The sequence below is a fragment of the Ambystoma mexicanum genome, chromosome 1q, assembly GCF_040938575.1.
Source record: "Ambystoma mexicanum isolate Mex_15411 chromosome 1q, UKY_AmexF1_1, whole genome shotgun sequence".
Classification (NCBI taxonomy): Eukaryota; Metazoa; Chordata; class Amphibia; order Caudata; family Ambystomatidae; genus Ambystoma; species Ambystoma mexicanum.
The window spans coordinates 584748455-584772005 of NC_090922.1; the positions used below are offsets into that span (position 1 = coordinate 584748455).

At 43.9% G+C, this 23551-nt stretch overlaps 1 protein-coding gene across 4 annotated transcripts in view; it reads left to right on the forward strand.

The window, feature by feature from the left end:
• The first annotated feature begins 6115 nt into the window (after positions 1-6115).
• The window catches only part of LOC138532704 (flavin-containing monooxygenase 5-like), a 338239-nt gene continuing 320803 nt past the window's right edge, over positions 6116-23551 (forward strand). For 2 of the 4 annotated variants that reach the window (XM_069641088.1, XM_069641092.1), the window contains exon 1: positions 6282-6414. The gene's annotated coding sequence lies outside the window, so the exon portion shown is untranslated. Of the gene's footprint in view, positions 6423-23551 lie in introns of all 4 variants that reach the window. The other 2 variants (XM_069641089.1, XM_069641086.1) reach the window with 2 other exon arrangements.

Sequence of the window (23551 nt, forward strand, 5' to 3'; positions counted from 1 at the left end):
AAGCCAGTTCGCATTTGCACATTGAGGCGCACTACATAGACGGATTCTAAACTTCAAGTTCTCACAGATGCCTATACTACGTGATGTTACAAATAAAGAATGCGAAGGACAGCGCCCGGATGAGGCCCACAAGTCGCAATGGAAGTATAAGGGTCTATTGTTTTTTGACCTTGAGAGAGGGACCATGCCGAAAGAACTACATTTGGAGGGAGTGCGCAATAACGTAAGAGACGATAAGGCAGAAAATTCAGAAACTAGACCGAGTTTCATTTTAGTTCAGTATACGAAAAATCGTTGTCAAGAGCACGGTCCGTTTTACAGACTGCATTACGAAGAGACACAATGGAAATTTCAAATATAATGTAAGTAAATCTTTACACGCTTTTATACCGGAATGAAGATTTAATGAATGGATGCATGAATAAATGAAGAGCTAGGAAAAGCAAGTAAAACGTGTTCGTAGTGGGCACATGGGCATGCAGGTCCACTGGTCTCACCGATCTCGGTCCTTGGCCCAGCCACTTTTCCCTGCACTGCCTACCTGCACTACGGGACTGTCTCTGTATCCTTCAGCCCCTTCTCCCAGCATTTACCTTGCACTTGTCACCAGCTGGCCCTATTATTTAATTTGTATTCAACTAACCATGTACAGCCCTTCCCCATGCGCGATCAGAAAGACACGTGGCCTAGTAGGATCGTTGTCTGTCTGCCCTTGTTCCCCACCTGCCTCGTCACGCCTAGAAACACTTGAGTATAGGCGCGTTACAAATGCCATAGACTAACTGTCGTTTATCATTGTGTGTTGGCCTCGATTTATCTCGTTACTTTTCGCATTGATTTTAGAGCCGAACATACTCCATTGAACTATCCTTGCAAGCAAATAGTTTCTGATCGGCCGTAATAAATAAAATTAGTAATATTAATGAAGTTCAGCTAGCGAGACTAATTATAATTTTTTTGTTTTCATAACAGGTATTTGATCCCATTCTGCCACTGCCATCTGTTTGAGACACCGGCGGATGGATTCTTCAGCAGACACCTGCAGCTTCGTGTCAACAACTGGAGCACGATCACCATATTATGGGACGATCGCCAAGGGCCCACATGCCCTTACGCTGTACTAGTGGCTAGAAGCAACATATCAACCTTTAGGCTGGACTAGTGCCTAGTTGATGCAACAGCCTTGCGGTTCACCGTGCTTCCAAAGTTATTCTTTTTACGAAAATGAACACCCTGTGTACCATAAAGGAACAGCGCGTGACTCAAGATGAAACGGAACAGTTATTGCGGATACAGATAAAAGAAAATAAATGGCTTTCGGAGTTCATATGGCAATTGCTGAATATTCTCTAAACATTTAATGTCAAATAAATGTACTTTACCAAATGTACCGTGTTGCTGTTTCATTTTAAAGTACATTTTCATATTCTGAATTGTGGCGCGCTGTGTTGTGAGTTGATCTGTGTTGGTTTCCGGGTTCTGTGTGGAGTCGCGCAGAAGACGACTGGGCGTGTTTGCCTACGCAGCACAGTAACGTCACGGAGAGAGGCGGGGAATATGAATGTTTTGATAATGTCAGGCTCAGGGGCGGGGAATTGATTTAGTGCCGCAAAAGCAGGTCAGCCAGGGCGATCGGGGAAAAGATAGGATTATCAGAAAATGGCGGCTCCCTGGTGCTTGTTTTCGCATGCGTTTAATGGACGAAAACTCTGGTAAGGTCCATAGGAAAGTTTTCTAAAATCGAGCCACTTAGGCTTAAAAAAACATGGCCGACCCGTAGGGACAATAAAATGTTTTACTAGACCATGCCTTTAACACATACAGTTAAACCATGACCTGCATAAATAATTTGATAGAAAAAGGTAAATAACTGAAACAGGGTACTTCCCAAATAATGTTAATCTCATACCTGTGTCGGGATAGTAACAGGGAGTGCCTCTAAGGGACATGATTAAAACATACTCAAATTATCTGTAAATTGTCCAATAAACAAAAAATAATCATGGAATAGTATTTTTTCATGAAAGTATATGCATATGTTGGTGTTGAATTTGATATTCAGGGGCGCAACCAGGACCTAAGGAGTTTCCCCTGGTCTTTTCTGGACTGCAGGCTAGTTCCCGTTTAAGATCCTTTGAGATCTGGTTCTACTGTGCCTTTGCGAATAGTAGACAAAATGGCCGGTTTATATTTTGTTCCTAGTAAATAGTAGAGCTGCTGCTTTATTTACCCTTTGTCATGGTAAATGCTAGAGATTATGCACTGTTTACCCATTGCCCGGGGAAATTGTAGAAACATTTGACTATTTACCAGGAAATGGGGTACTTCTGACTCACTCTCCTCTAAGACCCTCTCCAGACTTCTATGGCGTCCGTATAAATAGTGTCTGCACTTGCACGTTCTGAACACTCACAAGGCATAGTAGGTTTGTCCCCCTCCCCTTTATTCTCATTATTTGTCTGAACTACTAATACAATTATTTATCCATCTGTAATTCATGTCTTCCCCTGTCCCCACCCTGTTTGCCGTGTGGGTGCTTTGAAATAGTTTTGCTAATTGTATAAGCGCCTAATAAGTGACCAATAAATAAATAGGCCATGAGCTATGGTTACCCTTCGTCCTGGCAGAGTAGAGATTGTACACTATTTACCCATAGGTATAGAGTACATGGGAGCAGTGCCCCCGCTCTCCTTGAACAACGGGAACAGGAGTGTAATTTGCCCCTGCGGAGATTCTGCAACCAAAAACGAAAAAGAAAACAGCTCGAGTGCCATGCTCTCCTAAATCACTTGACATGCAGAGCTTCTTGCTCCTCTCCTGCTGGGCTCAACTTTGGTGAATTGTTAAGAATGCATAGCAGTGCTTTAAACGGGCTAGCTCTATCCAAGCTTAAGGAGTGTACCGGCAGGCAATGTTGCCAAGCGTCCCATGTTTCCTAGTCCCACACAAAGCCTAAAGCCTTCTCAGCTCAGAATTTCCTGTGAAACGTTAAACGGCAGGAAAGCACAGCTACTCCCTTTGAGGTTTCGCTTTATGTCATCAAAACATAACCCAAGCACAGGTCTGTCTGGGTTTGGACTACTGGCCACTAAGAGGTGTGAATGGCGGGTGACAACGGGAGAGGAGCATAAAGTTGCATGCTGGGTCAAACAAAGACTCTTACAGATTACATTACATTGCTTTGTATTTTCTTTCACTGTGAAAACTGTTTTTAAAATTCACACTTTTGTAAGCTTTTACTGTGATCTTCTAGTCAGGGTGGATACATTTTTGCTCCACATGTTACCAAAACGATTCATATAATGTCAGGTTAGTGTCTCGTGTAATTTGTGTACTTTTAGATGCATTGCTATAAAACTATTATTTCATCTTTTCAAATAAAAACATTAACAAATAGTTATATAAAATATAGATGGGAAGTTGTTGGGTCTGTGTGTTCTGGCATTTTTAATACGAACAGCTTGCAGTTTTACTTACCCAAATTTGGACCGCAGATTCTACTGATTTTAGTTTTCATTGCTTTTGGACCAATTCTATTCAAGTACCCTACTTTTTAGCACATACAAGTCAGCCGATGACCAACTGTAAATTCAATGCGACACCAAACAGTGGCATCAGCTAGCCCATAATTATGTTTCACACAGGGATTAAACCTGGTTAATACTTCTCGATCAGACGGCAATATACAGACACGTTTGACACTACAGGTAAAACTAACAATTCAAAGTCTTTATTGTACAGATTGTCTGTTTCTAATGGAGAAAACACAGGCGTATGCAGGTGCAGTAATGCACTAAATTGGACAAATAGTATGCTTATAATTTTTAAAATCTGTATTAGTTTTTCATCTTGTTTTGCTAAAATTACCGCAATTACAGCAGTGACTCGAACTTAAAATTCATGTTAAAAAGAGTCATTTTTTGACAGACATTTCAGTAATTTAGGTGCTATACACATGCAATTCTAATTCAAGTTTTGTTTCTTTTTTTATTGACCTGTCTCTTACCGCATTATCCCTCCCCTTTACCCTTCCTTCATCTCTGTCTCACACCAACACATGTCCAAATTGCATTTATGCATTGCATTATTTTTGTTTTTTTTGCATTTAACATTATAATTTTTGTTTTGTGTTGATGACATCCAATAATGATTCAAACTCGTTTTTACTATGCACAGCCCTGGTTTGAGAAAGGCACTGACTAATTGCCGAAACACGTGTTACCATAGAGGGCATTCTGTAAGAAATATTCTGGAATTGTGTGTGCCAATTAAACCGCACTTCTGGAACTATCGAACTCAAAGTGTGGCGCATTTTTATGCAGGAGGGTCTTTCAACGTACTTATATTAAATATAGATGGGAAGTTATGTTAAAAGAGTGCTTGTGAATCACTGACTGGGCCTAACTCCTAGTTTCACCACTTAAGCAAAGTCTGTGATCCTAAGCAAATAATGTTATCTCACTGTGCCTTAACTGCAAAAATTGGGAGTCCATTGAACAAAATCCCACCTAAGCATGGACTACATTTAGGGGGGCATTTTTCAATCTCCAAGAGCGAATTAAAAAGTGTAAAAACCATGCGTTAAAGATTTGCCCATTGGCTTTTCATCTCATTTGCCATTCCAGAGTGTTTTGAAAGTTTTGACTGGCTCGGGTAAGTTCCCAGAACAAAACAAACATGCCCATGACCCCATCCATCCGCTAGACCTTTGAAAAACGAATGCATATCTGCCAGCATCTGAGTCTGATGATGGCAGATATGCATTAAATTCTTATGTAATTTGTCATCTTTTCGAAACTGGTAAACGCTTGTGGATACTCTAGGAATTCATGTAAATGTCTCACGCCATGTATTTACATAGCAGTAGGCATTTACGATTAGACTACGAAGCGCAAAGAATCCACTGAAACTCAGGTTCCGCTGAATTTGCCCTTCATGGTGCAAGCAATCAAAACTGTATGGGAGGAATGATAAAATGCCACTGTTAGGAAGAGTGGGTCTTCTCTTTGCAATTAGCAAAGGGAAGACAAGGGCCCCCTTCCAAACAAAAATTAGGCATGGTATGTTGCCCTCATTAAAGTCTGCAGAGCAACTCATTAGGATGATCAGGTTTGACGCTCAGTTGCACACCTATCACCTCATTGTTTCATTTATGCAGCCACTGTCTATCCCATAGCAGGTATAAATGGGGATTGTGAAAGTTTATCAGTGACTTTCCACTTTACGCACCCTAAATTATTCATAGATCATAGTTAGGAGTTGTCTTTCTGGCTCTCCTTTTCTTCAATCCTTGCCAACTTTAATATATCACAATCTTGGTGTCAAAACAGGGCAAAATCAGTCTGTGTTTGATGGATGTCTTTGAAAGATGGCTACATTGGTCCGACAGAATCACATTTCAAGCAAATTACTTATAAGTACACCACTAGTCTGAACTTTTGGTTGGAATCATTGATTGCAATGTTTCAATGTGCCAGGGTCCCATGCCCAAAAGTAGAGTGAAAGCGAGGGTAACAATATGATTGCTGCATGGATAAGTGAGGAGAGAGACAACTTGAAATTGATACAAATAAAGTGAGACAAATGGAGAACTACGGAACTGGGCAAAGAGACAGGCTTCATTTAACAGAAATAGGTCAGGAAGACCCTGCAAGGCCCCAGCACGAGATCATTTTTTTTTACTTTGCCAGGTCCGAGCCCTGGCTCACTTAAAGCCTAGATTGCTGAGTACATACACTACTTGTTTTCCATTTAAAGCACTGGTTAGGTTTAGATCTGCCTGCTCACCTTATGTCTTTTTTCTAATTCCTGCTGTTATGCACTGTAAAATGTGTTGTTTCGACCTGTGGATGGGGGGGCGATCTCCCCGCTTAGCTCGGTGTGGTCATTTCTGAATCCGTAGCAAAATCATATGAAACACCCATGCCCACTGCTCTGATCTTCTCCCGTTCTCTGCCTCCTCTGTCCTAATCTAGCCCTGCCACCCATGCCGCACCTGCTAACGAATCTACTATTAATTTCTCCTTCTCCATCCGTCTTCCACTTTGTGCGTTTCCCCGCCCGCAGCACAGTTTCTCCCTCTCCTGTTTCACTTTCCCTTCTTCTTCCGCCAATTAGCCCCTGCCCAGCGTTGAGACTCCGCACCCACCACTTATCTGTTCGTCAATTCTCCCCGCCCCTTCTCTCAGCGCTCCCTTTTGCCTTGCAGTCCCCCTTTTCCGATACACAGTGACTTGCCCCTTCCTCTCTCCCTTGCCCAGCCTGTCTCCCTCTCCACAGGCTTGCACTTCCCTGTCAGTACCCGGAAGTCACTGCTAGAGTCACAGGAACAAAAGGCCGATGGTCTTCCTTGGGACGGACGAAAGCACATATGCCCTCCTGCTTCTCTGTTCTGAGCAGTTCTGCAGAGCTGTGGTAATTATGTACGCACATTCAGTTGTAGTTATATTTTTTATTCACTATCGTTTACGGACTATGTGTTCCTCCACAATGTACACGTCATTGTCTCTAAGCACTGTATCGACCGCCCCCTCCGCCAATATGTATCGGTCCACCACCCCATGTAGGCAGACAGGTCCTCCACCGCCGACCAATCACAGACCACGGCACTGTAAGTACGAAATATACAAAACAGTAAGCACGGGGAACTAGAACGTGTGGACAGCAGTACCTCTGCTGTGCCAGAACCTAAGATGACGTTTGCTCAGTGGCGCTGGGCGGCTGCAGTTCCCCCTAAATTCTGGCCCTGAGCTTTCATTTTTTTCTCTACTTTATCCACAATGCAAGCAAAGGCATGTCTCCTGAAATGTATCAGCTATCAATTGACAGTTATCTGTATTTTGTAACTCCCCCCACCCCACCAGTGCTATATATTACAATGTATAGATTCATGGTATCATCCTGATTTAAGACTGACATTATTCTGAGCCTCTGTTTGGTTTTAACGATGCTAACATTTGGGCATTTATAATAATCCATTACTTTTACAGTGTCTTCTCCAAAGCACTTTACATAAAACACTCATATACATTTATTAATACTTGCTCACAGAAAATTAGTACTCCTTTATTGATCTCAGAAAGATAAAAGATTGAGTAGACCTTGGTAGGATTCAAGCCAATGACCTGCAGATCATACATAGACCCCCAGCAGTGAGCTCTTAACACGCTGAGCTGTTTTACCAGCTATTTGGTAATGCATTGGCTATGTGGGTTCTATTTTTATTAATATAACACTTATTACTGAAGTGCGTAGACACAGGAATATATCATAGCCCAGAAGTAAACATGATAGTGGTAGTGTTATATTTTGTTCAGGAAATGACTGGCAGGGACAGGATGGGGTAGTGGGTAGGTATCTTAATACATTTTTCTTTTTAACTGCACAGTTGATTAAACAGCATACTGTTTGGCTGTTGGATAGGTCAGCTCAACTCTGACATGTGCCAGCCTGGACTTTCCAAGTTCATATTTCTGCATGGCTGAATCAGCCCTTCCTCCTTTTATGTACTATTACATTTGGTAGTAATAACACCTTTTTTACAGGCTTAGAAGCAGAACTCAGGCATGAAGCACTATACATAAAAATATGATATACCAACTATTATGCGTGGGTACAAGAAAATCTAGGCCACAATGACATCAAAACCTGCAATATCTTTGAACAAAATGATACATCTCAGAAACATAAAATCATCAAGTTGGCTCTATGAAGCCCTGGGTCCAGGGCGTCCAGTCTGACTGGCATACTTAGACGAACACCCCTCTACAGTTGTGCCAACAGGGGATATGGCACATTAGAAAAAGCCAAAACACAAATGAACTAAGGAAGGCTTCTGGGCAGGGGTATTGGGACGGAATATCATACTGCAGGTCACATTAGCAGCAATGTGCAGAGATTTCATCTACTAAAGTGTACAAGATAGGTTCATGACCCTAGTTACTGGTGGAAGATGACATGTTGGGTGACGGTGTGTGTTCAGTCTACATATTTACCATACTGATGTTCTGGGTGATAAGTACAGTGGACCAACAGCCAGATTTTGGCTTAGCCCAGCTGCACCCAGAGCTCCTCATCTACATATCTATGGCCCCCCAGCACATTAACTTAAAGAGAGATTTATCACGTCTCCTACTCGCAGTGCTACTGAAGCAGTGCAGAACAAATTGCAAGGCGCCTCACCACATTATTGTGCCCCTGGCTTCACCAAACCCTGTTACAGCCCTTGTGGTTTGGAATTCCAGAGGGTTCTTTGGGTTGGGTGAAGTTGGCTACTGGTGTAAGCGTATGATTGATAAGCGTGGTGCCATTGGCCAGAGTGCCCCACCTTCGAGGATATGATATTCTCAGCTGTTCTTGGCAGTTATTCAGCCTTTGATTCGTTTTGTTCTGCGTTCATGATTTTCTTGTGATTCTGTGGCTTTGACTGTCCTTTCAGTAAAATACCTTTTCCACAGCACTATGAAATAATTTTTCATTTCATTTTTTAGATTTTTTTATACCCTTGTCTTTGTCAAGTCTCAGTGAGGTGCAAGACTTGAGTAGTAGTTTTTACAACTGTCATTATCAGGAGCTGCATTAACCTTTCACTGTGTTGCTTGTCATGATTGCCTCTTATGGAGATATCTTAGGGGTGTTTATTACCTGGGTATTGTGATATTGAATGAATTTGTTGTAAGCACCACGATTAACAGTAAATTTGTATGGAATGTAAGCACGGCAGTTTCTAGAAAATATTTTACCTAGGGCAACACACTAAAATGTGCACACACACACCTTGCTCCAGTACCACAAACATGCATGCCATCATGACCCATTATATTTCAGTTTTTTTCTATGCATTCTGGGACTTGTATCCCTTGATTTATAATTGAAAATGCAGGACCACAAGCCTCAGGACGCAAAGTCAAAACTAGGACTAGACTACAATCTCCTGAATGGAATAGGGTATGTTTGCGCAAAAATTGCACTGCAATCCCACCCAACCTCATTAAATCCTTGTGATTTAAATAAAGTTGAATTGTCTCGTACTTGAAAGGGAGTAAAATTCCATCTTCTGGTATTTCAAAAATGCATTACATTGACGGGGATAGACTGACTATACTATACCTTGGTACAGGCAGTACAAGTACCCGAGGATGAGGTATGCATTCAACATAATAACTCTCTATTAGTACGACATGTAGGAGTATGGAACAAACCCAGGCAATACAACAAACCTTGTTATTTCATATCTCCTTCACCCCCACACGCCACCCCCCTGCTAAGGCCTGTCCATCCTCTCTTTCTGTCACCTGGTAACCCCATCTCCCTGCCCAAAGCCCTCCTGCCCGGCACTCAACGGTCAGTTCCTTAAGCGCAGCCCGCACAGCCTTGGCCAAAACTCCCGACTCAACAGACCCCCACACTGACCCTCACCCATACACCATTGGCACCCTCCCATCAGCTCAGGTACATAAAACGTCTATTTGCAGCCACTGTTCGGGAGATGTGTCATTTTTAAGGTTCATCCCCTCTCCTAGCGAGACCCCCAGCACTTTTTGCTGGACTTCTGGACCTTTTTATTTATATCCTGAATGAGTGGAGCCTTTTTCCAGTCATTCATTATATTGGGCAGTACATTTTGGAACTCTGTTCTCTGTGTTTTACCTTTACTATGGAGTCTACTTTCCTCCATATCTTTTTTAAGGCACCTATGTTAAACTTTTGCAGCACACAGCTCCTTATGGGAAGTGTTGCAGGGAACCCTTTGGTTTCTCCTTTGAGATTATTTCTTTATCCTTACTTTCTACTGTTCTTAAGGATAGAGAGATACTTTGTATCTCTCATAAAACTTTATATTCTGACAGATTGGCACACACCACCCTTTGTGGAGTGCCAGGGGGATACTTGTTATCCCCCTTCTCTCTGTTCCTGTGACTTTTTAGTCACATAGACAACCCTCTAGTTATGTCTGGCGGGAGTGGACGTGTTCTACAAACTATTGTGTTATTTTTTTTTTACTGCAGACTGTGTTCACAGTCTCAGTTGTGCACAATAGGGTCACCTAAGTACTGACCTGGTGGCTCCTTTGTTTTTTCGTTATTTCGAGCATGGCTGTTGTTAGCCCTTCTTCTACCATTCTGGAAGAGGGAGGTCTGTGTGTGTTTTGCCTTTGGCGGGAACCCTTGGGTGTGCCTCCCTAGGCTTCAGTGTGTCTGGGCATGCAGGAATTGGTGGAGGCGTTATTCAGTCCCCTGCTCTTTGTCTGCCTGAGTGCCTGATTGGAACCAGCTCCCACTGGGGGATCTGGCTGTCCTCATTGGACAGCCACCTGCCCCTTTAAGTAAACTACTGAGAGAGATTGCACAGGAGTGTGTGCTGAAACTAAATAAAATGTGGGGTTCCTGAAAGGCAAGTCAACCACTGGAAACTGAAGTAACCAAAGAAGACAACCAGAGACGCCTGCAGCACCTTTGCAACACCGTTAAGTGACCACTGCTGACCTGACCCCGTTTTCTATGTGACAGAGGAACTCTGAAGTGGACGACTACTTCCCTTTGACTGGTGGGAACGACCAGTCCTAAGACTTTCCAGAGCTGCAGACCGTGAATACCAGGAGACCTCCGACCCAATCATAGTGCATCATTTTACCAGCATCCAAGTCTTTGCTGAGCTCCAGGTGAACCTCCAGAGACACAATCCGACTCATCCAAGTCCCCTCACCAGGGTGCTGGACTCCAGTAATCGAAGGAGATTGACCGGGCAAATCGTGACCTTTGTTGGTGCTGCAGAAAAGGCACCAAAACCGCAGACTGACCAAAGAAGCTGAAGAAATCCATGCCAGAGGTACTCCCTCGAGAATGCTGCTGAGAGACCCTGTCCATTGTCCAACCTTTCGTAACCAGACCAAGGAATCTGGAGGTCGGGTCTAGTGCTGTCACATCCAGGAGAAACCCAAAAACAAACATTTCTTCTAACTTAAGGTACTGTGAGGAGAAAAGGTGTTGCTTACCTTTCTGCAAGAAGTCACTCCAGAGCGTTGGAGTGCAGAAAGAGGTGTCCAGGGTGTCCACTCTTACCTTTGATCCAAGCTGTCAGCTTGTGTCCCTTTTGCGAGTCCTTTAATAGGGTCTCCGACATTGCATTACTAACTGGGTTCTGTGTACTTACCTGCAGCGCACATCTTCCCCGTATGATAAGCCTGACTGCTCTGCCACTCTACCAAGTTTCCAGGAGTAGTACAGACTGATCCTAAGAGTTGGGGACCTGTATACCATTGGGATAGTTTTATGAAGTATTACCTCAACTGGATTTTAGGAAAACTCCCCTAACACTGGTGTTACAGCTGGTGGGATTTGTGTAGGTTGTATTACATTGACTCCTGGTTGTATTGTATTCAAATAATCCATCCTCAAGGCTAGGTACTATACAGTAAAGTACTAAACCATGTGCAATATGGAAAACTATAAGGCAGAAGCTCTTATTCCTCTTACTGTTGAACAACTGAAAGATATGTGTAAGGAAAAATGCCTTGGTACTAAAAGAAAGAAAGCAGAGTTAATAAAAAATGTGTTGGATTACCAAACTGTGAGTAGGCCTGTAACCCCTATTCCCAGAATTGATCTGGATCATAATGATGGTCAAAGTATACATCTTGTATACATCTTAGCCCTCATCTTCAAGAAATTGAGGTAGATGAGGATGTGGATGTTAATGTGATAGTTGATCAACCTCCAAACCCCCTAACCTTACCCCAACCTATGTCTAACATGTCAGATGAACTGGTTCTAGAAACAGAGAAAATGAAAATGCAGCTTGAATTTAGAAAACTGGAGATTGAGCCTGAAAGTAGAGAACAATACATTATGAAGGGGCTGCAACTCAGAGAAAAAGAGATGCAGCATGAGCCTGACATGAAAAGGTTGTCCCTTGATTCCACTTCTGTTTCAGAGTCCTCTCTGCCCGACACCTTGAGGTCCAGGAAGCCTTGTCTGCCCAAAGATTTGGTGAGTGTGTCTGATGCTAAAACTGATATTCTAGATTGGCTGGGTACATTTGAGTTTACATGTAAATTGCAAGGTATACGTGAAAGTGAGTTTGTTCAATTAGTCATTTCTAGGCTTCCGCAGAATGGGCTGTGATGGAGTTGAATGATGCTGATAGACAAGATTAACAGTTGCTAAAAACTGCGCTCATAGCCTGGTTTGGGAAGACCCCTTCCCAATACCTAAAAAGGTCTAGGGACCACAAGAAGAGAGATGGTAACTTGTGGGACACTTGGTGTGTGAAAGCCGAAACAACTTAGATGGGTGGATTAAGGGCTACAAAGTGAGCACTTATGAAGGTTTGAGATGTATCTTCATGCTTGAAAGTATTTTTGATGCCTGGTCCCCTTAACCGAGACACCACCTTGCTGTCTCTAAGGAACTGGACCCCACAAAGCTAGCACTAGCTACTGGCTTGTGGCTGGCCGGCAAGGCTACTCACAAGGATTCTGGGGCTCCTCACAAAAAAGAGGATGAGAAAAAGCATAACAAGGATGAGAAAGATCATTGCAAAAATCCCCCACCAAAAAAGGGCCACAAGTATAACAAGGGTACATATCCCCCTAAACAACCTTATAAGGCTAATGAAACGTCTGGGCTCAAACCAGAGGGAGGTTACCACAAACCCCCATTCCAGAACACATTTGGGATGTGTGTGGTTTGTGGGTCTGGTGACCATGTGAAAGGAGATCCCAGGTTTAAGGGTCAACCTTCAGGGATATGATATGATATGGCATTTATAACGCACCTATACACAAGTGTTTCAAGGCGCGACGAGACAAGGGGGGAACAGAGGGAAGACAGAGACAACAATCCTACTAGGCTAGGTGTCATTCAGATCGCGCAAGTGCATGTGAAGGGGGAAGGGGAAAAGTGCGGGGGAAAGGGAGAGTGGACAGTTCAGTACATGGGATAATAGAATAAATAACAATAAGTAAAAGTACGGCCAGCTGGTGGCAAGTGCATGGGTAAGTGCAGACATCAGGTGTCAAGTTCTGGTAGTGGGACTGTAGGCATACAGAAAACAGTACCCAAGTGCGGGGGTTGCCAGGAAGGCAGTGCAGGTGTACGACTGGTGTGGGAGGGTACCTGGGCACGAGATCAGAGGGTGGCCAGGTAACCAGTGCCGTTTCAGCCAGGAATTTCAGCAAGTGAGAGGAGGAGAGGAAGCAGAAGCAAAGAGAAAGGTTTTGAGGTGCTTCCGGACCCAGAGATGATTCTCCTAAAGTTTCAGGGAGGCAGGGAAGCTGTTCCAGAGGGAGGCCCCAGCCAAAGAAAAAGATCTACCACCAACTCGTTGCTTGGAGAAGCGACTGACCCTGAGGGATTTGGAGGCGGATGAGCGAAGAGCTTGAGGTGGAAGATATTTAGGAAGAGAGAGTTGAAGGTATTGAGGCCCCAGGCCCCAGAAGGCCTCGTGGACAATGCAGAGGGTTTTGAACTTAATCCTCGCAGCCACTGGGAGCCAGTGCAGAGATTTCAGTCCGGGAGAGATACGATCCCTGGGCTTGAGGCCAAGGACAAGTCTCGCAGTCCTGTTCTGGATAGGTTGCAGAGGGCGGAGAGTAGAAGCAGGCAGATTTAGATAGAGGCTGTTGCAATAGTCCAGCCTAGAGAGAACCAGAGCTCTTGAGACAGTGAGCTTCTGGGGGAAGGAGAGTAAAGGAAGAATACCTCTGAGGAGGTGCAGCTGGTAGTGTGACTTCTTAGAGATGTCAGAGATGTGAGGAGAGAATCAGAGTTTGGATTTGAAAATGACCCTGAGGTTTCTAGACTCACAGGTGGGAGCAGGAAGAGGGCCAATAGAGGCCGGCCAGAGAGTGAGAGGAGAGGAGGGAGCAGGTGTGCCGATGAGGAGAATATCAGTCTTAATGACATTAAGGCAGAGATTATTGGCGGCACACCACTCCTGGATGGCGGATAGACAGTCATATATGAGTGAGGGAGAAGAGATGGCTGAAGGTAGCCTGAAAATGAGCGTCATCCGCATAGCATTGGAAGTTGGGGCAGAGGGCGGCAATGCGGTGGGCAAGAAGTGCAAGGTATTGGTTGAACAGCCAGGGAGAGAGGTTAGACCCCTTGGGAACACCACAGATCCAATCTGCCAATTTAGTATTCACACATGATGTGGATATACCAATGACAGGTGCTAGCTTTCACACTCCAGCTGAAGAACCCATTGTGTATGACTTATCATATCATATCCAATCATAGGCTGCACTGGGAGGATGGGCTTCTCCACAGTGAGCCTATGGAATCTATTCCAGGGGACCACAGGAGTCTGGTGGTACCCCATTAATTGAGATCCAAATTCCTACAATTAGCACATGAAGCCCCCTTGGATGGTCATTTGAGCTCAAAAAGGACCAATGAGAGGATATCATTGCACTTCTACTGGCCCAGAATGGGTGCAAAGGTTGAGAAACATTATCGGAGTTTCCATACTTGCCATTTATCTGGTAAAAGTGGAGCCAAGAATGTGGCACCGTTAGTGCCTCTTCCAGTAGTGGGAGTTCCTTTTGAGAGGGTGGGTATTGATATTGTTCGTCCCGTAGACCCTCCAACTTCTTCAGGCAACTGATTTATATTGGTTGTAGTGGACCATGCCACTAAATACCCTGAAGCTATTCCAATGAGGACTGTTACTGGCCAGGCAGTGGCTAAGGCCCTACCTGGTATTTTAACCAGAGTTGGACTTCCTAGGGAGGTTGTATCTGACAGGGGGTCCCATTTTATGCCCCCTACATGCAGGCCATGTGAGAAACCTGTGGGTCACCTGCAAGTTCTCAACGTCCTACAACCCTTAGACAAATGGTTTGGTAGAGAGGTTTAACAGGACTATGAAGAGCATGATTGGAGCTTTGGAAGAACCACTTGGAAGAAAGTGAGACCTTCCTCTGCCATGCCTTCATTTTGCCTATAGAGAAGTACCTCAAACTGAAGTGGGCTTTAGTTCCTTTGAGTTACTTTATGGTCATCCTGTCAGAGGCCCTTTGGCCCTGATTAAAGGGGGTTTGGAGAGTGCTCCAACCCTCAATTCAGTAAGGTTTACTATGTGCTGGGCCTCAAACAGAGGATGGCACAGATGACAGCATAGGCTTCAGAGAATTTGAAAGCTGGTCAGGCTCTGGTCAAGCAATGGCATGACCAGAAGGCTAACATGGTAGAGTTTACTCCAGACCAACAAGTTCTTATCATGGTCCAGTAAGACTGAGTGTCTTACAGGACAAATGGACCTGACCCTTCAAAGGTATAGGAAAACCTGGAGAGATCAACTATTTGGTAAAATTGGGCAACCCCAAAGAGGCCCCTAGGGTCTTTCATACCAACCATCTGAAGTCTTATGTCTCTGGGAGATTTGGTTTTAGCCTCTGATCAGAAAGTAGAGGCGGATGAACCTCTCCCAGATCTTCTAAGGAGACACCCTTCAGATGGATCAGTAGAAGGGGTAAAACTTCCTACTAATCTGACAATGCAGCAACAGGAGGACTGCAGAACTTTATTAACTCAGTTTGCCCTTCTGTCCTCACTTACATCAGTCTTGACCCCTTGGGACCAACATAACATTGACACTGTCGATAGTGTACCTGTAAAAAGCAGGGGCTACAGAATGTCAGATAATGTGAGAAACCACATTAAGGAGGAGGTCAAAAATATGCTTGACTGTGTAATGATTGAACATTCCACAAGTCCATGGGCTATTCCAGTTGTGTTAAACTGAGGGACTTAGATTCTGTGTGGACTATAGGGTATTGAATGCAGTTTCCAAGACTGATGCCCATCCCTTGCCAAGGACAAATGAACTGAACACTTTGTCATTTTGGCATATCATAATTTAAGGAGTAACCCCCCTCTCACAGACAATTAGCATAAAGTTACCAGTTTATGTATTATCTGCATATTAACATAAATATGAACTAAATGGGTCCAAAATATCTACAGGTCTTTGCTTCAAGGAAACCGAAGTCCTGTAGTTTTCTTCCATGCCATTACACAATATGAGATCAAGCTTCCATTTTTGCAACTGACAACCTCTTCCTTCCATCCCATGTCTGCAGTATACATTTCAAGATCACCGTCTGGGAAAGCCCAGCCCAGATGGTCGGGTCAATATTTTTTGTGCTATCTTGCACATCACCTGTGCCCAGAACTTCATAACTTGTGGACATGTCCAAACGGCTTCTGTAACATGACACCTCAAAGACTTGGATTCAGCTAAGACATTGCACTGAAATTTCATCATAGGAGTGACATTTGCTCTATGGATAATCTTAAACTGAATCAGTTTATAACGAGAATTGAGGCATATCCTACAGGTGTGGAAGCATATATGGGCCCTTTTCCCCTTTGACGAGCTTATAAACAAGATCACATTTCCATTTCAACTTCACCTTAAGTACCCATGTCTCCTCCAGCACCTGAGTGCATTGATAATAGTCTACGGCATCCCATCGCTGTTATGATAAATTGCAGTAGTGTACAGGATTGCGGTTCTCTGAGATAGCGGTGATACTATTTGTGGAATGCACATTTCGCATCCTATAGTATTCATACATGATTATACCCTTCCTCCCTATGTTCTCTTGAAGCGCCTCCAATGTTACAAATGCATCATCAGGAAACATCCCCTAGTTTAGAGATACCCTGTTTATCCCAACTCTTATGCAGACTCACATCACAGGCCGGTGGAAGCCCTGCATTACCCCATGAGGAGGCTTCACTCACATATAGGATAGTGATTCCCAGGTGCTAATACAGTTTTGCCCACGCCATGACTGTGCACTTCACTGGGTTGAACTGGCAGCAAAGATGTCAGTGACATTGGGTGATCCAAGGCCACTTCCATCGCCAAGTGTAGTAAGAGGTGGGCTGAGGAACACCAGTAACCTGAAAACTGCATCTGATCCACTGGAACATGTAGCTCCCTGTCTGGTGTGACAATACCACCTTGCTCAAATGGCCTGGCAAGGGTTCTCCAAGCAATTATAGATTGCATAGCTTCACATACATGTCTCAACAGCGAGGTCTCAAGAGCATCAAAGACACCTCTCCCCTGCCACACTGGGGTGCTCTGAAATGAATCAAGCATCACCACCTTGACAACTCCAATTCTACCACAAGGTGATATTGGAAAGTTTTCCCATCGCTTAATCTTATGTGCAAGATCATGAAGATATACCTCATGATGTGCTGACAGCTCCTAAGCTGTTCTGTGCACTTTAATCCCGAGATACGTCATGCAATCAGGGGCCCGTGCGCAGCTGCTGAGCTTGTAGGGCTGCAGTGTTTGTGATGTCAGCAGAAACATTCCAGAATTCTTCCAGTTAATTACCAAACCCGACTACCTCTCAAATGTTTGTACCTCATTCAGAATTATAGGCAAGTTGACATCCAGTCCCCTAACATACAGAAATGAGTCATCAACTTACAACGTGATGAAAGCTATATATCCTCCAAGTGTTAGTCCTCACTGGGACTGCTTTAATCACATACATTCCGCAAGTGGCTGAATAACCAGCATGAAAGCACCTGGGAGAACAGACATTGCAGCCTAAGCCCAGAACCCAATTTAAATAGGTCAAATGTGATACCATTAGATACAAACCATGCATGCGGGTCAGAGTGTAGAAGGTAGACACATTTCAATATATACCCTGCTGGCATATTCTTTACATGACGCTATAAAGACATTCGTAAGATATTAAATCGAATTTCTTCTCTGCCTCCAACACTGCAGCAGCAAGTATAGTGGGGCTCAGTTACAATAAGTTTTCAGAAGAGGCATCGAAACCTAAAGGGCATGGACTTCCAAGGATTGAAACCGGCTTCGTCCGGGTTGACCAAGAAGGACATATAAGGCACAAGCCTAGTCGCGAAGACTAAGGCAAAAATCTTAACGTTGTTATAAATCAGTGTTAGCGGTCCGTACAAATCACACAGCTCTGGATCCTTACCAGGTTTTAGCAAAAGCATGATTATCGCCTCTCTCATCGTGATCAGTAGCCTAGCAGTCGCCATGACTTCCTCCCACACCAATAATAATCTAGACGCCACAATAGAAGGATAGTCTTTAAAGAATTCTGTGATTAGGCCATGCCAGCTAGGCACTCTGCTGTTGTGAGGGCTTTTATTGCCCCTAGTATGTTTTGCACTGTGATTGTGCACTTCCCAGGGTCCTAAGAGCATTCTCTATTAAGTCCCAACCTCTGCCTGACATCAAGATACAATCCAGGCTCCTATAGAACCCTTGAAAGAAGTCCTTTAGAAAGCTACTGATTTTGTTAATTGTGGTGGTGGGCCTCTGTGACGAAGTGACTATTGCTTTGCAGCAGTACAGGGATGAGCAGTGGCTAAACCTCCTTCTCATTGGTTAAATCTCCTACTCAGCCCCACACCAGTACTAAACCAACTGTGGACCCAACCATGAAGGTGAAACAGTCCCAGCCCAAAAGGTATACCTCCTTTGCCTCTTTTAGTATTGTAAGCCGAGGGCAGGTTAAATCTTCAGGAGTGGTGTGTGCAGATAACAATAGAAACTCAAACAGCTTAAGTACAATGGTTCCCAAATTAATATAAACACTCTACTCTACCGACACTGCTCTTATTAGTGTAACTTGCTCCCTTTCGCTCAGTTCACCATGCTAAACAATACTTTCTCCTGATTCTCCTTGACCTCTAAGCTGCCTTTGACACTGAATCACCACATAATCTAATCCTCACTTTCATCTCTAGGTCTTTCAGGTGCTGAGCTTAGATGGGATCAATCTTGTCTCTAAGATCGTTCATTTTCAATCGCTTGGGCTGGGAAATCTTCAGCTACATTTTCTTCACACTTTGTTGTTCCTCTTCTTTTCTCACTATACACATCCACTTGTGATGGCATTCTCAATTTTTTGGGACTTTCATGTCACTTCTATGCAGACAACTCTCCCAATCTTTTTCTTCCTTTACAGATTCCATTCACTCTTTGTTTACTGCCTGCCTACTAACCATTCATTCATAAATGCATTCTTTGTTTCTGTACTTTAACCCTTCCAAAATTGAAATCCTGTTATTTCCTTCTACCATTTCTAACTTACCTTTCCTTTCCCTCAGTGCTCTCACAATCAGCTGGTAATCTTGGTGTCATTTTTGGCTCCACGCTTTCATTTTCACTCACAGATATCCAATACTTCTCACTCTTGTCAACTTCGGCTTTACAATATTCAGAGAGCCCAACCATCTATTTATTTCCCAGACACTAAAGTTCTTATCTCTACACTGGTTCTCTCACAACTTGACTATTGCTCTGATTTACTGCAATGCCTTCCAGCCTGGCAACTCACTAACTTGCGCTCCATTTTCCACTCTTCTATTCATATTCTTTTCTATCTATCGGATCACACTTCTATTTCTGCCTCTATTGAATCCATTTCCTGGCTTCACTTTGAATGCTGGCTTATTTTCACTTCCTCTGCTTTGTTATTAAAGGTATACATGGTCTGGCCCCTCCGTACCCCTCATCTCTTGCCTCCTACGTCCCTGCTCGTCTTTTCACTATCAATCTCTTTTTCTCTTTTCATGTTCCTAAGCCCTCTTGTGTGCAGTCACTTTTGCACTCTTTCTCTCTACTTGGTCACAAATATTGTAACTCTACCTCTTCCCTTCCAATATTCACCCGCCTTGTGTACTTTCCATTCTTCTCTTAAATCTCATCTACTCTTCATAAATTGTTATCACTTATTACTTTTTGTTTATTCACCATATTGTTTATCCTCATTTTTTGTTCCGTCTTTTATCTTGCATAGCCCTTTGGCAAAAGTGTTTTATGAATCAATAAGTACAAATACAATCTACTTTCTATAAAAATATAGACTTTTAATCAAACAATAACATGCAATCAACTTATTGGAAAACACTAAAAAGTCCCACCCCTGTAAGAGAAACACAGAGAATGCAGATCACTGTTCAAAGCTATGTCTTTGAAGTAAATGGTAGAAAAGCAGGGCATCCCAAAATGGGGCCTTGGTGAACAGGGTGTATTCATGGTAGCTTTATTCTGTCTTTGGTGTTTGACAGCATTCAGCTGGGCATCTATGTGCTTTTTGCCATGGTTGTACTGGCATTGAGAAGTTTAAGTTGATGCGATCCCACTGTTGGTCAGGGTTGAGCCGATTTGAAGTTGCAGGCTTCCAATAGATCGAGTCAGCATTTGAGATGGTGAAACAATGAGTTCCAAAGGTTTGTGGAAGTGGTTAAGTTGGCGAGACGGCTGAGTCAATGGCTTCCAGCAGTTGAATCAATACGCTAGTCAGATGCTCCCACAATGTCGAGCCTGTGATTGGGTAGAGGCTAGCAGGGATGGACTGGAAATGAAAATAGGCCCTAGAAATCATTTTCAAAGTGGCCCCAAACTACACATTTTCAGCAAGTCCAACCCTTTTTCTATGAGGGTCCCAGGGTGCAGAGGCCTAAAGAGAAATCTCCAAAGCTCCCTATGGGCCAGTCCACCCCTGGAGGCTAGTCGGTCCAATTCAGTGGGTTGAGCCAGCGTCGCCCTCAAAGTTCCCTGTGGATGGTTAGGGGACAGAGCTCTCCTCTGCCTTGGATGCCTTATATCTTCACCTCTAGGACAGGTAACTTTGAAACAGGCTGTACTCCCAACAGAGGTCCAGTGCATCCTTCTTGTCCTTGTAAGAGTCCAAAGATGAATCAATTAAGGAGAGGATTTCCTCTCCTTCTAAAGGCAAAATGTCACAGGGGATGGATCCAATGCATGCCTGCTGTAAAGAGTCCAATCTAGGCTGTTGTAACAAATGCCCTTTGCTTTCTGACATCATACCCAGAGTGCCTTGTCTGTCAAGGCGAGACAGGAAGTGTCAGAGAGCCCCAACAGAAACCAATATGGTTGAACCCCTCTCTCAGCCCATCTCTCACTTGTGGCTACTCTAACCTCACCCCTTCCAAAGCCTGTTGACTTCAAAGGGACTTCAATGCTCAGCACACTGGTGTGAGGGTGGCCTTGTTATGTCAGTGCTGCCTTTAAAGCACCTGTTCCCTGGAGACCACCTGGGGGAGGTTGCCTGTGCTCTGGATGAAGGTGTTACCCTTCCTCTCGAGAATCAAAGAAGGCAGCTTCCTTGCCATTGCTCCCATGACTGTAGCGGAAACATCCAGAGCAGACGCTTATAGATATCATCCCTGTCAGAGCTGCAGTCCTATTTACACAGCTGACACTGGTATGCTATGAAATTGCTGCAGTTGTATAATTGTGTGCTCTTAGTAGTCACCATGCCAAAAACTGATGTGGCTTATTTTTAAAGATGTTCGTACCACCAGACAGACCAAGGCAAGTATTGCATTTGCAAACGGAGGTGCAGAAGGTTAAGAAACCCCCTGTGCCTGCTGTTACTTTTAGTTCCAGCACCTATCAGGAATGCACAATGGGCATTTGAACCGGCCCTGTGCCACTGCAGGGCTGGGTCTGAGTGCTCTAGGAGGCTGTCTCAGCAAAGGCACATGTTTCCAGTATAATTCTGGCACGGAGCATTTATGAGCGGAGTCCGATAAGCAGATCTCTCTTTCAGAAATAGAATTAACTGAATCATTTTATATTGCTAAAAAAAACAGACTCTCTTGCCCTTACCAGCTGGCCACTCTGTCACAGATTCCTATCTATATCCCCTATTGCTGTTCATCCTCTTTTCCTGCACAGCAACCGGGACAGGACTGGATCCCCGTACACCTAGCCAACAGTGACTTTTGCAAAAATGTAAGCTTGGCATCTACTCTTAGCCAAAACCTGTACATAGTACAGGGCTAAAAATATACACTTGCCACTAGCCATTGACTAGTGATAATTGACGGTCTACCCAATTTGACTGAAAGGAACTGTTCGAATGTGAGATTTGATCAATGACGAACATTACGATCAAATCTCCCATTCGAACAGTATTATAGTGAACAATGGTAGAGGGGGCTGCTGGGGTGTCCCCTGCACCCTTGTTCACTATAATGCCAGTGGGGGTGTCCTCCGCACCCAACCGCTAAAAAGATGTTTTTAAAAAAAGGTTAAAAAAAGCACACAAAAAAGAAAAAGGAACCCTGCAGTGCCAGATCCGACCTGCGTTAGAGGGACTGATCTGACGCCGCAGGGGTGCAGGAGGAGCGGCTGTGGGGAGCAAAAAGGTAAGTAGGGGAAGGGGGCAGGGAGGTTGGTGTACAGCAACATTTGATTTATTTTGCCGAAGTAAAAACCGATTTGCAGCAAAATTGACTACGGTCAATTCCTCCGCAAATCTTTTCTCTTCGGTCAAACAACCTAAATCCATAATTAACACTTGGCGAGTAAGAAATGGTGCCCTCTGTGTGCATAGAACAGAAGTGCCGAGTGTCATTTTATGCCGGGCTACTAGCTTGCAACTTGAAATTTTGCCCAGTGACGTAGTTCATTCTGATCCCAATGGATACATACACTTTTTCAAGCCTCTTTGCCTCCAGCTCCAGCATCCGCAGCTCCCCAGATAGCATTCAGTACCCTGTTCTCTTTACTGACACATATCCCTCTGATGTAAACTTAAATACTTCCCAAAGCGTTGATTGCAACAAAACATCACCTGTATTATTTTGCATGAAGGCCACAATATTTTCCCAGATCTCAATCTGGAATCCTATGTCAGATAGTACTGCCAACATGAATCTTCATGGCAAATACATTTTGGCCGTGTGGTGGAGAAATGATTTTTTAAAAATTTTTTTTTTATTTTTTAAAGTGCTCACACAGCCCGCGGGCATCGAGGCACTGTTACAGGAATTGTTTGTTTTTTCAGTTGCGTAATAGTTTTTTTTTTGTTATTGTCTTAGTTGCGTATTTGTAACGTGCTTAAAAACCCAGAGCTTTCTAAGCGCTGACCCGGGGATCGAACCAGTGTTGCTTCGTGTCATCTTGCTTCCAAGACGCGCACGTTGCCGTTAAGCTATCCTCCCGGGAATTACCACTCACGATTCCAGTGGATTGGTGAACAATATATTAGTGAAGCAGTAGCAAACCATAACCAATGGCAGCACAAGATTCAGGCGCAAGTGAAGCCCCCACCTCACTCCGTGCATCTCTCTCTTACACCCAAAAGCACACATGCGTTTCAATGGAAAGGGTAGTTCCAATGGGGCATGGTCTCTCCTTGAACCATTATTGCTGATGAAGAACAAACCCTCTTTATACAAGCCTTTGATGCCAGCTGCACTCTGCTGTGCTAGTTTGTGTTATCAGGAAGAGCATCATAGCGTAATACATTTTGTCAAGGTGAATTTACTCCTTAAAGATTCTGGGACTGTCTGAGGCAGACGAGAGCACTTCCGCCTACTAAAGCCGATTTCTAGAAGAAAGCGAGAACATAAAACACGCTTGCATATGCCAGGAGGGAAATGCGCCAGAATCGAGACCTGTTAAGGCGAGCATTCTTTCGTGCTAGGCAAATAGCTTTCATGGAAAAATCATGGGCTGTTCAATCTACCACCTCCCTCACACAAGCTAGAAACAGTGGTTT